The 15636-nt window shown below is 39.1% G+C and overlaps 1 long non-coding RNA gene and 1 pseudogene across 1 annotated transcript; both read left to right on the top strand.

Moving 5' to 3' along the window:
- The first annotated feature begins 6470 nt into the window (after positions 1-6470).
- Positions 6471-9491, top strand: LOC133741523 (trimethyltridecatetraene synthase-like; annotated as a pseudogene).
- A 3739-nt stretch (positions 9492-13230) lies between these two features.
- LOC133741514 (uncharacterized) lies at positions 13231-14790 on the top strand. The gene is made up of 3 exons (XR_009861981.1): positions 13231-13403; positions 13905-14078; positions 14583-14790. It is a non-coding gene; the product is annotated as an uncharacterized LOC133741514 (long non-coding RNA).
- The last annotated feature ends 846 nt before the right edge of the window (positions 14791-15636 follow it).

Here is a 15636-nt window from a genome sequence, read left to right as displayed (position 1 = left end):
TTCTTTTTGAATAGAAGCTAGTGATATTTCATTAAGGGTGCTTCTAAATGTATCTAGCCAAAATTCTTAGTACACCCAACAAATTTATTTATTTTTAAATATATCTAATTGATCGAACTACCTAATTTCTCAAACTACCATTATCTTATATCCAGCAAAAGAAACACAGCTATGAAGTGGGTCTAGGAGAAGGCAGAGACCTATTTTCAACTATTAGAGTGCTTCAATCAACAAGAGAAAATATAAACTCCATCATTGCTAGGCTCTCCATCCCTATGATTGTAAGATGGATCCAGAAAAAGAGAGGTTCTAGTTATAATCCAGAAACGATTCGTGTATATATTTCAAACTACTAATCCACCCAAAAATTGAGAACCTTGGAAGCAGAGAAAAACAAGGACTTTCAAAACAAGAATTTTATGTACTAAGTTATAGTACAACAAAAAACCCTATTTAAAAAAATAAATAAATTCAGTGAGTGATTGGATCTTACAAAATAGAGAGAGTATTCAGTGCACTGATGTGTACTTGCACCAATATAAATAGACGGTTGGATAACGTAAAGTATGTTTTTTATTATTAAATTTTTTTTGCTTATAAACACCAACAGCTTGGATCTTTTGAATTTGCTGGTTCACTTACACCGCCGGTGCATAGAAGAATTTTGCTACAAAATAATATGAAAATAGGGAGAAGAGGGAAATGAAGAAAGGTTAGGTATAAAGAAAAATTCTTCCATGCACTGGCAGAGCAAGTGAACCAGTAAATCCAGCAGTTCTCAACTATCGATATTTATAGGCAATTTTTCTTTAATAATAAAAATATATACTTAATGTTATCCAACTGTCTATCTCTGTTGGTGCACTGAATACTAACTCGGGTATAAACTATGTGCCTCTGATTTCATAACAATCTGCAGGTGTTGGCAAAGCTCATCGATTGCCAGTTCCTTAGTCCAGATTCAGTTCTTTCGGACATAGTTGGTTCTTAAGGGATAATGCTTAGATTGGATAGCTGATATGCTATCCAATAGAAGAGAAATTGATGTCATCTATCAAAATCCGGCCAGCATCAAGATCGACGATTTAGAAAAGAGTTTGTATGAGAGTTGACATTCCACTGCCAGTTCTCCCCACAATCCCATTTTTCATTCCTCCAGGAAAGGTACATGTGAGACCGTACAACACAAGTGGCAAGTGTTGACAAAAACCCCATCTTGAAAGAACCCCATTGCCTCTGGTTTCATTTAATGTAGCTTTCTAAAAAAAACCCCATCTTAAGAGAACCCAAAAACTAGAAATTGCAGAAAAGATTTCATGGAAACTATTCTCAAAGCGAACAAGAAAGGAGAGGCCCAAGAGTCGTGATCGAAGGACAAAACGTGAATTAGTTAATCCTCTTATTTCGTTGCCGTGCGGTGGTGCAGCCGAGCTGGGCCTCTTCACCCTTGGTGCAATGGGTCCTTGATGGACAACGATGGGTTCTCTAGGAATAAATCAATTCAAAGTGGAGAAGGTCGTGAGATTAACAGCACCACCAATTTTTTCTCGTCTAAGATGATGGGGATTTGTGGAGAGTTAGAGGATGGTGGAAGGTGCTGTGCGTCCTTGGATGGCCATGGGATCTCAGATTTCTTCTTTGTGCGCCCTTGGATTTGTGTGCATATCTGAGTAAGAGGCTTTGGTGGAAGAGATTTGAAGGTGGTGGATCGGAGTTCTCTTATGGCCAGTCTGGATCTAAGCATGACCTGTTGATGGACGGTGGCAGGTGTGATAGCGATGGTGTGGTAGCGGTAGGAACTCAGGTGAAGAGGTGGTGTTGGCTCTTTGTAGCACTCTGCTTGGACTTGAGCTTGGTAGTGGTTAGGCCTGGGCTTGGGCCCTTGACCCATGTTATTTGATTTTTCTTATTTATTGTTGTTTACTTTTAATTAAATGTGGCTTTATGCCGGCAATAAATCCCTCCAATTTTCTGGTAGGGTGACGTGGGCTTTGTCCTAGTCTACACACTCAGTATGTCTTGTCTTGCCTAACGAGGAGACCGGGACAAAGCCCACGTCACCAGCTCTCTTTCAAAAAATAAAGGATAAGTTAAATTGAAATCACTGAAGAGGATTTCTATAAGGAATTAAGGATGTCGGCAATTAAGTTTTTATTGCCGTGTTTCTTTTGTCTTTTATCTCATTCAATATAAATTTTAAAGACTAGTGAATTGTAGAAAACTTGGCAGAGAGTATATATATTGAAATCAGTTCAAACCACAAGGGAGTAGAAATCTTCTATCCCATTAGTTCTTTGAACATTGTTATCTCGTTGCTTCTTTGAACATTTCAAAGGCCCGGGTATCAAAATCCCAGAAATGGCCGCCACTTATTCGTAGCTAGTTACTCCTAGTTGCAACCCTATGCTTCCCTTTTCTTCGTAACTTCAATTTCTTCGCCTCTCTCCGAGTTTTCATCAGAAAAATATGCAGTGCTCCCTTCTACCTTTCCTTTTGATCATTTTTTGTCAATCAATCTTCCATTTAGTCTCCCTGCTGATGATACAGGAGAATATGGAAGCTGCAGCCAAAGTATTAGCTGTGGGGACGTGAAAAGCAACATCTTTACCCTTTTTGGGAAGCGAACCGCGCTGAGTGCTGTGGCAAATCTGGGTTCGAGGTTACATGCCTAGAAAATGTCCCATTGATCACCATGAGGAATATCAATTTCAGAATTCTTGACATGAGCAATAGTAGTACTACAGAAACTTCGACTGTAAAAGTTGCTAGGGAGTAGGGAGGATTACTTGGGAACTATTTGTTCCTCGCTTTATTAGCCACAAACCTCTCCTTCTCTCTCTGCACTTACTCTTTGTGATTCAAAACATATCTGTTTACTATGGATGCAATACTACTTCAAGTGTAAAGTCGCAGATAACTCGCATGTCTGCAACAGTAGCGTCACTGCTTCCTATCTCACACAGATGAAAGCCAGTAATGTCGCAGTTGTACAACAGAAGTTTTGGTTCCCGTATTTGAAACCGCTTCTGAGGCCCTGGACAAATAATACAACAGATATTAAGATTGCTATAGATGGAGGTTTTGAATTGGATGTGCTAAATGATGATACTGACCTTTGCAACAATTGCGTGGCATTAGGAGGAGTTTGTAGGCAAAACTCTACTAGTGCTCAATTCATTTGCTTTTGCATCATTCAGAATCAGTAGCAAAACAGAGACAGAGCTGCCTTCTAAAGTGGGTCTAAGAAGATTGTTTGTAAGTTCTTTATGTACTGGTTTCTTTAGTGGATTTGTTACCAGCATAGGGCCACAGTTGTTTTCCTTTTTCAAGGATTTTACTGCATCAACAGCTCTTGTGTTGTAGTTGGCTGATTTATTTTTTCAATTGGTTTGATAATCTGGGAATATCATAATTAACTTCCTCAAGAAATTTGATACAAGTGGTTACAGTTAGGATCGCAGCTATTCTGCAATCCTAATCTAGGACTAAAACCACTTTGCAATCCTAAATCGGAAGTTTGAGTTTGTGGCCTTGTTACTCATCCTACTAGTCTAGATATACACCTCGATTTTGTACTTACACTAGTTCAAGTGTAACAGTCGCAAGTAATTCGCATGTCTGCAACAGTAGCGTTACTGCTTCCTATCTCACACAGATGAAAGCTAGTAGTGTCGCAGTTGATTCAGCTACTACGGGCGAGTGTCAATATAAGGTTATGGTTCCGGTGTTTGAATCCGCTTCTGAGGCTCTGGGCAACAATGCAACTGATATTCAGACTGCCATAGATGGTGGTTTTGAATTGGATGTGCTAAATGATGATACTGGCCTATGCAAAAATTGCGTGGCATCAGGAGGAGTTTGTGGGCAAAACTCTGCCAGTGCTCAATTCATTTGCTTTTGCCAGGATTCATCTTCAACAGCCACATGTTCTGAAAACTCTTCAACAACTCCAACTTTATCAGGTACAGGTACGTAATATACCTCGACATATACTCTCCTATAGTCAACTAAAGATGAGGAAGATCATCGAAAATATTCAATTCACAAACTTCACTACAGTACTTGGCTTTGGCTTTGGCTCCGGCTCCGTCCCATACTGATGCTTCTTACTCTTCTTACGCAATTTCTTAGGCACAAACTTTTTGATAAACTTTGCTCCCATCTCAGGCACAGACTTCTTTCTACCCATACTCTTCTTACCAAGCGAAACCGACAAGTCATCAGTATGATCACCCGCCTCAATCTTCTTCCACTTCTCATCATCCACAACCAAATACTCAATCAAGCTCATATGACTATTACCTTCATCAATACACACACTACCACTACTCTTAACCTCCACAACCTCAATCTCTTCAATTGAAGAGTCTGATTCAACCCCAGGTTCAACCAATTCAAACAGAACGCCATCACTCTTTTCTTTCACAACCACATCACTCCTCAAAACCAATATTGCATAGCCGATCCTTTTAGCCATATATTGCAAAGCCGATTTCGCATTCGAGCAAGTTTTCATTAAACAAGAAAAGTGCTTACCTTCCATAAACAAAAGCAGAAGCAGAAAAGCTGACAATGTGATCCCAACGGCGAGCTTGGTGGTGCACATAGCCAAAACCACCACCGCAAACACCTTCGCCACCGCCACAATAACGGAAGTCAAATATCTACAGCTGCCACTGGCCGATTCCTCAACAGAACTTTCCGCATCCGAAATCCGAGAATCAGTGTTTTCCGAAACACCATGATCATCTTCGCCGGCCATGAAATTCTCGATCTCTCCCGAACTGGGTACCACCAAAATCGACAAATCACAGGAACCCTTTTCGGAACATGAGATGATCGGATCGCAGACCCGGTCAACGGGGTTTCCGAATTTTTCTTCTTCCTGTTCTTTTTCGACGGTTTTCTCAACCGATGGCGGTTTTTGACGCAGAGATATCTATAAGAGGGGCGGGAAATCGAAAAACAGGATAGAGGATTATAAGGCCAAGCTTGACTCGGCGTCTTTTAGTAATTTGCCAAATTTAATTAGAGTCCAATTCAGGGATAATATTCTGTCATGTTTTTCTATTTTGGTCTAAAACATTACCCAAAATTGTCATTGACTGAGCACACCACCCAGGTTTGCCATGACATTACCAACTTTGATCACTAGGCCTTATTCATCTTTCATGGTGCCGCACTTTGCCCCCAACTCCTGAACCTCCCTGTTTAAGCTTCTTTCCTGCCCATCATCTCTTTTAATTGATACAATTAATTAAACTAGTATATACACTTTCAAAAAAATTTCAGAATCTCTCAGATAAAGCTGAGATGATAATAATTGCCATTCTAAGCATAGGAAACAAATTGCCAAATGGTTTACCGATTTCGTTTATATATGTTTTTTTTTTTTTTAATCATAAAATGGGCATAGGAACCTAAATAATGTACAGGACTGTCATGATCAGCTCGCCAACAGTCCTGTCTTAATGTACCGGACTCCCATGATCAGTTGATGAAAATATATGATATCTCTTAAATACATCAACACTAACTATATCCTGCATATCTACCTCATTTGTTCAATCATCGTGTTAGAAGGGAAAAAAAAAATTTACACATTTTAAAAAGCCTCTTGAATCGTAATCTTATGTTTGTTATCTCAAGACCTCATGGTAGAATTTGTTATTTCTATGAATATTTGTTTTCTTTGTCACACAATCTAAGATAGTCATTAACTCAATTTTTGAATACAGGCATTTCAGTAGGAGTTTCTGGGGCCATCCTAATCATTTAATGTATCATATACATATCAACGAAAAAAAAAAAAAAATCTTCTCCAACTATTACGCTTTGGGCAATCGATCCATAATTCTCAAGCTCTTGAGAATTGAGATGATAAAGTTGTTCTGTTAAAAATAACTCACTAGCAATTTATATTAATCAGCCCTAGGTTGAGATTATCATTTTTTGCTCTTTTCTTCTCCTTCGAAAAAAGAAAAAGAAGAAAAAAGAAAAAGACAGAGAGATACTGAACAAGCTTATAAATAGCATTCAGAACATGCTCTGGTGCTCGGCAGATCTCATCTGCACAGTACATATCACTGATGAAATAATGTGCTTTTAAATATTGAATAGAAAGGTGAGAAAGCGAATCCAAGTTTGCCCAATGAAATCACCTATACAGGTTGTAAGTTCTCTATCATCTGAGATATAACTCCTCTAATGAAGAGATATTACTTGCTGCATACTTTTAACATAATAGCAATCGTTACTAAACAGAGTGTTTCTTTATTGGAAAACAAGAGAAGGTTACTCCTAACTTTGGCAATCAATTAGGGGTGACAACAATCTGAAATATTGTAAGGTGATAGAATATAGGTGAGCAATTTATTTTTTGGTGAAATATTGTACTCCAATTATAAATTAAATTTCCCCTCCCACATACATGAATACTTGAACCCACAAACCACACTACACCACCACATATGGAATACACTACTTGGGTTCCCTACGCCACTGCATGGCTGTAGGCTTGGCAACAGTGCGGTCACGGGCGGACTTAACGGGTTGGCGGTCTTAACGGGCTCAACCTGTTATTACCCGTTAAGATAACGGGTTGAGCCCGATGGGTTTGCGGGTTACCCGTTAAGACCGCTAAGGTTTTTTTTTTTTTTTTTTTTTTTTAATTTTAAAATTCTTTTCTAATCAATTACCTACTAAAACCCGTTAATACCTATTAACAATAAATTGGCCATTGAAACCCGTTAAGACCCGCTAACATAAAAATGAATTTTTTTTTGTATTTTTTTAAACTCTTTTTCACACCCATTATCTATTAAAACCCTTCTCAAAAATAATAAAAAAAATGTTTTTATTTTTTATTTTTTTTAAACCCTCTTCCAACCCATTACCCATTAAAACTCTTTTTCATTGTTGATTTTCATTAAATCGAACTATCAAAAGTTAATACATATTGGGCTCACAATTCTCAAAAAAAAAAAAAAAAACTCTTTTTTTTTTTTTTTTCTCTTCTAACCGGGCTAGATGGGTTCTGTCGTGCAGCCCATTTCCGCCCGTTAACTAACGGGTTGGCAGCCCATTAACACGTTAAGTTATCGGGCGGAAATAAATGGGTTTTTAGCGGGCGGTTAACGGGTCATGGGCTGAATTGCCAGGCCTACATGGCTGGGAGCTCTAAGCCTTATCCTGTTTTCCCGCAATCTCCGCGGCCGCATACTCAATTTACCGCCCGGCCCAAAACCTTGGCCCATCATTGGAAACCTCAACCTCATAGGCCACCTCCCTCACCACCCTATCCATGCAGTTTCCCAAATATACGGGCCCATCATGCAGCTGAAATTCGGGTCCTTCCCCATTGTCGTGGCCTCCTCGGTCGAAATGGCCGAGGCCTTCCTCAAAACTCACTACGTTACTTTTGCCGACCGGCCCAAAATGGCGGCGGGAGAGTACACCACCTACAACTACTCGGACATCACTTGGTCCCCTTACTATTGGCGCCAGGCCCGTAAAATGTGCATCATGGAACTTTTCTGCAACAAACGCTTCCAGTCATATGAATACATGAGAAGAAATGAGTGCTTTGCTTAGAGGCTTGTATAGTTGTATGAGTCCTCCAACACCAACATTTTGCTCAATGTCATAAGCCGAATGGTGCTTGGAAAGAAGTACACGGTCGAGTCCAAGGACGCGATTTTGAGCCCCAGCGAGTTTAAGAAATTGCTTGGTGAGCTGTTCTTGCTGAGTGGGGTGTTGAATATTGGGGATTTCATTCCTTGGCTTGACTTCTTGGATTTGCAGGGGTATATAAAGAGACTGAAGGCTTTGAGCCAGAAGTTGGACAGGTTCTTGGAACTTGTGTTGGATAAGCATTTTGAAAATAAGAAGGCAAAAGGCTTTGTTGCAACAGATATGGTGGATGTGCTTTTGCAGCTTGCTGATGATCCCGACCTTGAAGTTGAGCTTGAGAGGCATGGGGTTAAAAGCCTTTACACAGGTATTATCATTTCTCTATGCAATATATAAAACAACAACTCCCAAATTTTAGTCAATCTCAACGAGTGACAATGCTGGTATATCTCATAATAGACAATATTTGTTGGTTAGAGCTTCCACATTTTTGGGATATATGTAGTAGATGATATGAAGCACATGTAGTCATTAGGAACACGTGGATTACTAGCTCTGAAATTAGGTAAAAGTTAGAGCATTTAACTGAAGATTGATTAACAATAAATGAAATACACACAGTCTTAAATATTTGTATAAAAGGTTAAACTACCGGTGTGAAATTCTATGCTCTCTGTATTGGTACATCACCCTTGATATATGTTTTTGTTGTTGTATACTTGTATTCCACTAGGACCTAATTGCTGGTGGGACAGAGAGCTCAGCTGTGATGGTGGAGTGGGCAATCTCAGAGCTCCTAAGGGAGCAAGAGATTTTCAAGAAGGCAACTGAGGAGCTTTTTTATTTTTTTTTATTTTGATTTGGCAATCACACGGTGTCCTCAAAGGCTTCCTAAGCCCAGAGACTAATCCGTGCTCGAGGGATCTTGTTAGAACGTTTCCTCCCCCTGGCCACCAAGAATATATTGGGATTTAACTCCAATAAGCGTCGGCGGGATTCGAACCCGGGTGTGGGGGTTCCACACCTGGAGGCTCTTACCAACTCGACCACATGTGGTGGTTGGCAACTGAGGAGCTAGACAGGGTGATTGGAAGTGAGAGATGGGTCGAAGAGAAGGACATTGTTAACTTGCCTTTCATTGATGCCATTGCCAAGGAAACCATGAGGCTACATCCTGTGGCACCCATGATGGTGCCAAGACTAGCATGTGAAGATTGCCAAGTTGCTGGCTATGACATTCCTAAGAGCAAGTTCACTCGTTAGGTCACCAGGTCACTTATTATTCACTGCTTTTTAGTTTTTATTTCCACTCTCTGGGTCACGAACACAGTTTCCAATAAGACCTGGGTCACCAGGTCAGCTTACAGGTCATCAGGGTGACTCAGAAAGTGACTCAGGGTGACCAAGGGCACGAAATACACTGTGCTCGTGACCCAGAGAGTGAAAATACACATAAAAACAGTGAATAGTAGGTGACCTGGTGACCCACGGGTGGACTTGCTCTAAGGGCACCAGAGTCCTAGCCAGTGTGTGGACAATAGAAAGAGACCCCAACTTGTGGGATAATCCCAATGAGTTCTGCCCGGAAAGGTTCATTGGCAAGGACATTGATGTCAAAGGCCATGACTTTGAGCTGTTGCCATTTGGGTCAGGAAGGAGGATGTGCTCTGGTTACAGTCTTGGCATTAAGGTCATTCAATCAAGTCTGGCTAATATCCATGTTCACGTGGAGATTGCCTGGGAACATGAAGAAAGAGGATTTGAGTATGGAGGAAATTTTTGGTCTTTCGACACCCAGGAAGTTTCCCCTTGTAGCAGTCGCTGAGCCTCGTCTTCCACCTCACCTTTACTTGCTGTGATTAGGTCTTGGTTTGAGGCTTTGAGCTACTCTTATCCCCTTCTTCAATAATCAGTCCTAGGGTTCCAACTTCTATACAATTAAATATAAGTTTTCTGTAGCTGTATTCTTATGCTAAAATTTCATGTGTCTGATTTCTTATTGTCACGTACTTTCCCAGTGAACAGGGTAATATCTACATCTTCTAAATAAAATTATATTGTTAGAAGAAAGTACCCAGACTTTTGGGTTGGAAAAAAAACCTATATATATAATATATATTTTTTGTTTGTATGTATATTTGTTTAACGAAGCCCACCCGAACTCTCGAATTATCGTAGTCAAACTCCTCTCTGTCTCTCCCATTCTCTCCGTCCATCACAAATTCTCGTTCTTCGTCTTCTTCTTCTTTCCTGAAAGGCCTAAATTCCAGACTAAATTCAATCGTTGAACACTTAAACTCTCAGGTGCTTATCTCCCCACTCCTGCATTCTCACACTTGTGCATAATTGTACTAAAAAAAAAAATTTGACCTTCGCCCAAAAAGACACATGAAGACGTAGCCCACTCCATTTTCGAATCCTAGATCCGCCACTGCTATTGAAGATTTATATATTTGACTGCAGTTTCACAATGTCACCTTAAATTTGCTCCAAGCATATCCTCCTCCCTCTTCTGACAAGCATGCACAAGGATGGACCCTAAAGTCTACCAAAAAGCTGACCAATTAATTCGAAAAGATTACTGATATCCCAGCCTAGGAGGACCTGCAAAGATATATAATTTTATGATTTTATCAACCTGCAAAACCTGAGAATCTCATAGGATATGAAAAAGCATTCAATTTGTGTATAGGACAGTGCATCGATCTGTTGCTCTTTCTAAATATTTCAATTGACTGAAACATATTCTTGTTGTTCAAAATCAAAAACAGCTGAAAAATCATGGTTTTCGACTGACGCAGAACTATTACCGGTTACGTGGAATGCATTGCTTCAATTCAACAAGAAGGACACAGACGAAGCTGAGCATTTCCTCAAACTCTAATTAAACACAATAACAGCACAACTTAAACTAATCTCAGTTCTGAAGGTGAAAAGGGAAAACAACTAAGAAATTGAGCAAACATTACAACTTTACAAGTATCCGAGAGAATGAGAGATCAGGTCATACATGAATATGCTAGCCGAAGTACTCCATGCATACCTCTTGAGCAACTAAATTTAAGAAATTCATAGCAGTAGTCATTTTATCTGTCAAAAACATCATATAGGAGAAAGTTGAGCAATGAGAGCAAAAGTCCTGACAACTATCACACCCCTGCAATCATCCCAATTTCCTCTACGTCGCAAAACCAGATATAACAGCCCGAATAAATCACTTTCATTTATGAGAATCCAGTTAAATCTGGTGGGAAGTTTTCATTCAATCTTTTATTTGGGTTTGCTTACAGTGGCGGATCTAGGATCCGAAAATGGGGTGGGCTACGTGTTCATGTGTCTCTTTGGGCAAAGGCCAAAAAAAAAATTTTAGTACAATTATGCACAAGTGTGGGAATGCAAGAGTGGAGAGATAAGAACCTAAGAGTTCAAGTGTTCAGCGATTGAATTTAGTATGGAATTTAGGTCTTTTTGGGAAGAAGAAGAAGACGAAGAATGAGAGTTTGTAATGGACGGAGAGAATGGGAGAACCAGAAAGGAGTTCGACTTCGATAATTCACGAGTTCTGGTGGGCTTCGTCAAATAAACATACATATAAATAAAAAATATATATCATATATATAGGTTTTTTGTTTTTTTCAACCCAAAAGTGTGGGGAGGGCTTGAGTCCTCCCACCCCTATACCTAGATCAGCCACTATTTGCTTATGATGTGACATTACACCATTTTTCATTTTCTTTGCTACAGGTAGCCAAAAAAATTGAATTATTAAGAGTAGAGACCTGATGAATAATTATAATTAATTCCAAAGTTCAAACCTGTGCGGCAATATAATGGTGCTTGATGTATAATTTTCTCTTTTATAAGCCTAAAAGAGGGACTCATAACTACTTGTACATCCACTGAAACGTCTACTTAAAAAATTAAAAACAAATCTAAATAGGCACTACTAGAAAAATGAGCAACACACAGATTATATTCATACTGACTTTTACACTGATAAAAAATAAGGAGATTTTAGTTTGTAGATACAGGCATCCGTGTGAACTGAATGATTGGGTCCTACAAAAGAACATGCTCACACTATTATTCACTGAAATCAGTGTGACTAGATTTTCTCACAGATATCTGTGTGTACCAAATATTTAACCTATATTGATATCTGTATAAATTATTTTACACAAATATTTTTTGGTAATACTAAAATTATAATTTATAAAACTATTTTCATTCACATAGTTATCTATAACAAATGATTTTAAGATTTTTCACACTGTCGTCCGTGTGAATGCGGCAATCACACTGATATCTGTATGAAGTTTTATACAGTTATCTGTAGCAATTGCTACTTTTTCCACAGACATCTGTGTAAATATTTGATTGACAGATGAGTGATAAAAAAATAAATAACTTTTGCATCTCACACGGATATCAGTGTGTATTGAGAATTAAACGATAAAAAACAAATCATACACACAGATATTCTTTTGCATTATTATTGTTAATACCCACAAATATCAGTGTGGACCCTAATAATAATTATTAATTGCCATAAAGCTAGTCACTATTAATTACCTCACTTATTATACATTATACACTTCAACCTAAACTTCAAATATCAAGGCTAAACATAAACACTTCTTACTTTGGAGGAAAGATTAACAGGGGTGGAACGAGGATTTAAACACTGGGGGGGTCGAGAACTCGAGACAAAAAAATAAATAAATAATTATATACAATATAATTCATAAGTAAACTATAAATTCGAAACAAAACCATATATAACTCTCGTTTCAAAATAAATAAATAAAAAAAAAACAACTCTAAGAATGAAAAAAAGGCAACTTAATTTTTAGGATTAAATTCAGTTTACTCCCCTGAACTTTGGGGTTAAAATCAGATTGGTCCCTCTTTCTAAAAATCAATCTCGATGGTCCCTATACTCTCAAATGACATCACCCGAGTCCAAAATTTGAATTTGGCTCCAAAAGTGACATCAGCTGCTGACTTGGAGCCGACATAGGGTCCCACTTTTCAGCTTACAACCTCCAAGAAGGCAAAATTCCCAAACTAACCTTTGGGCTAAATTCACCCAAAAAAAAAATAGAAAATTACACACAAGTGTCATTTTGAAACTTAAATTAGTCATAAGGCCACTAAAGTTTTTTTGTACACATAAGGCCACTTTTATCTTAAAATTATTTCCTTCCGGACGATTTTGCCCTTCGTGGAAGAAAACTGACTCCATCGATCAGTCTCTCGCCAAAACAAAAGAAATTCATTCTCTCTCCTCTCTCTCTCTCTCTCCCCGACGAGAAAACCCTTCCGGCAGCTCCCTTCCTCACTATCTCGCTCGGCTCCGGCGACACCCTTCCTCAACGCCATCGCCGATTCCGTCTCCATTACCTTTCTCAGTCGAAGCGGACCCGAACGGAGACGAGCCGGAGTAGATTCTCACCATCTCCAAGCACGAGGACAACGTCGCTGGAAAATGGCTCATCGAGGTCCTTAAATCCATCGCCTCTAACACCAATCCGGCTATCTCACGATCCCGCAGCGCAAGGCGAAAAGGATGAAGGTGAAGCTGATCTGATCTGATCTGATCGGCGTCTTCGATACCGCCGCGTCGTTCAACTCCGGTGACCTTACGCTCCTCGTCGAGATACGAGGTCGTCGATGTCCTCTAATTCAGCCTCAGCGGATTCCAGATCGCGTTCTTCGTTGTCGGGCCTGGGCGCAATCGGCCCTAATTCGTCATCGTCGTCGAGCTTCAGGTTTACCTTCTGTTTCCAGATCGCATCTCCGAGCTAATTCAGCCTAGGATTATTTGATTTTTGAACATTCGGAGCTTATGGAATTCTTAAGTTTGATTTACTGAGTATTTGGATTCCAAATTTCTTGAGTTTGATTTGCTGTAAGAATTGAGAAACCTCTACATGATTACAAATTGTTTAGAGTGATTGGAATAGTTAAGTTTGATGTTCAAGATTTAAGTGAATTTGTGATGGAGTCATGGAGTAATTACTTGAAGATTATGTTAGTTTGGATTTGTAATTATGGGATTAGTGATGGGTTTACAGGAATATGTGGGATAGCTGGTGGCTGGAAATTGAAAGAGATATTTGCTACTGGGATTGTGCTCGTAGGTTATTTAGCATGGATGATAGTTAATCATGGTTGATGTAAATTACAGTTTGCTATGTTTATGAGTACTTATATTTTACAGAAACTTTTCTTCAGTGTTGTTTAATATTGGCAATATGCTTTTTCTGTAGGAAGATTTTGGTTTCAGATCTATAAGAGATGGTCATGAGGATCTAATGGTTGCCTTGTACCTACAAGTCAAAATTGTGAGCCAGACTCTTATTTTTGTCACTCGGTCACGAAGATGGTCCTTTTTAGAACGCCCTGGACTACTATTACTCAGTGCTGTTGCCATCGCCCAGCTGGTAAGAACAATGACATTTGAATAGATTGGCTGCTTCGTGCTGCAATAGTATGGCACAAGTTTCATTATTCACTTACAGATGTTACTCATTTGAAGAGAAAGTTTGATGAATACATGCTTAATTTGTGCTAATGGAAACTAAAGTGTGTTTTCATTTTGTTTTGGGTCTGTATCTGAAACAAAATTCAATGCTATACAACTTTCAATCGAAGCTTATTATGGTTTGTGGACAACTGATATAGTTTAGAGAAAGCTACTCATGTATTTAGAAAAGTTTACACCACACTTCAATAAAGCTACTACAGCTGTTAAGCAAACATACTTTGCATTATTTGTGAGCTGAACATTTTTTCTCTATAATTCAAGGTGTTTTTTTTTATTACAGTCAGTAACTATGCTTTATATAACTCCATAGTAGCTTATCATAACTATCTCTGTAGCTTTTGAAGCTGTTGTCATTATCTTTTGCATTTTGACATATAAGGTCGTGTTTTCTATTTTCTAGTTGATAGAGTGGCAAGTTCGCGGTGCAGCGGCACGCTGCTGTTTCCATCTAAATACTATAAGTATCTGTTAAGTTCAACTCCTATTGTGAAGCCTCCATTGACCATGAGGCCATTTGGCAGGCCAATAAGTATTTGAATGAAGTTTGCTGGTGGCGATGGAAAAACCATTCCTATCAAGTGTGATCATTGTGGTGAGGTGAGGCGTCACAACAATATATAAAACATATACGACACCGATCTGAAAATTGACAATAGCAGTTCAATAGTTGGAGTATCTTTTTACAGAAGTTGAAGTATCTTTTTACAGAAGTTGAAGTAGCTTTTTACAACATTGAGTGTAGCTTTTCAAATCATTTGGAATTATTGACAGTAGGTTTTTCTTTCATAGCTTCTACAGTAGTTTTCTACATTTTTGGTAGTAGCCATTTGTTGCTGGTGAGAGTATATTTTTGTGTCCGTGACAGTCGCTTTTGTTAATGGTGTTAGTAGCTTTTGATTTTTGGAAGCGTATCTTTTATTGGTAACAGTAGATTTCTTTGCTGGTGATAGTAGCTTTTGTGACCTCGCCAGAAATCTCACCAACGTAGCTTTTGTTGTTAGTGACAGTAGCTTTTGTTGCTAGTGACAGTAGCTTTTGTTACTAGTGATAGTAGCTTTTGTGACCTCGCCGGAAATCTCACTTGCGTAGCTTTTGTTGTTAGTGACAGTAGCTTTTATTACTAGTGATAGTAGTTTTTGTGACCTCGCCGAAAATCTCACCAGCGTAGCTTTTGTTGCTAGTGACAGTAGCTTTTATTACTGGTGATAGTAGTTTTTGTGACCTCGCCGAAGGTTGCCGGAAATCTCATCAGAGTAGCTTTTGTTGCTAGCCATAGTAGCTTTTGGTGTTAGTGACAGTAGATTTTGTGGTCGGCCGGAGTCCCGCCGGAAGTTGGCCGAAGGTCGGTCGGAGACCCGCCGGAGTTGGCCGGAGGTCGGCCGGAGTTGACCGGAGACCTCGCCGGAGAGGAGAGAGAGAATAGTTGTTGACTTTTTACTCTAGTGGCATTTCTG

The sequence above is a fragment of the Rosa rugosa genome, chromosome 1, assembly GCF_958449725.1.
Source record: "Rosa rugosa chromosome 1, drRosRugo1.1, whole genome shotgun sequence".
Lineage (NCBI taxonomy): Eukaryota > Viridiplantae > Streptophyta > Magnoliopsida > Rosales > Rosaceae > Rosa > Rosa rugosa.
This window is presented reverse-complemented; position numbering and strand designations above follow the sequence as displayed.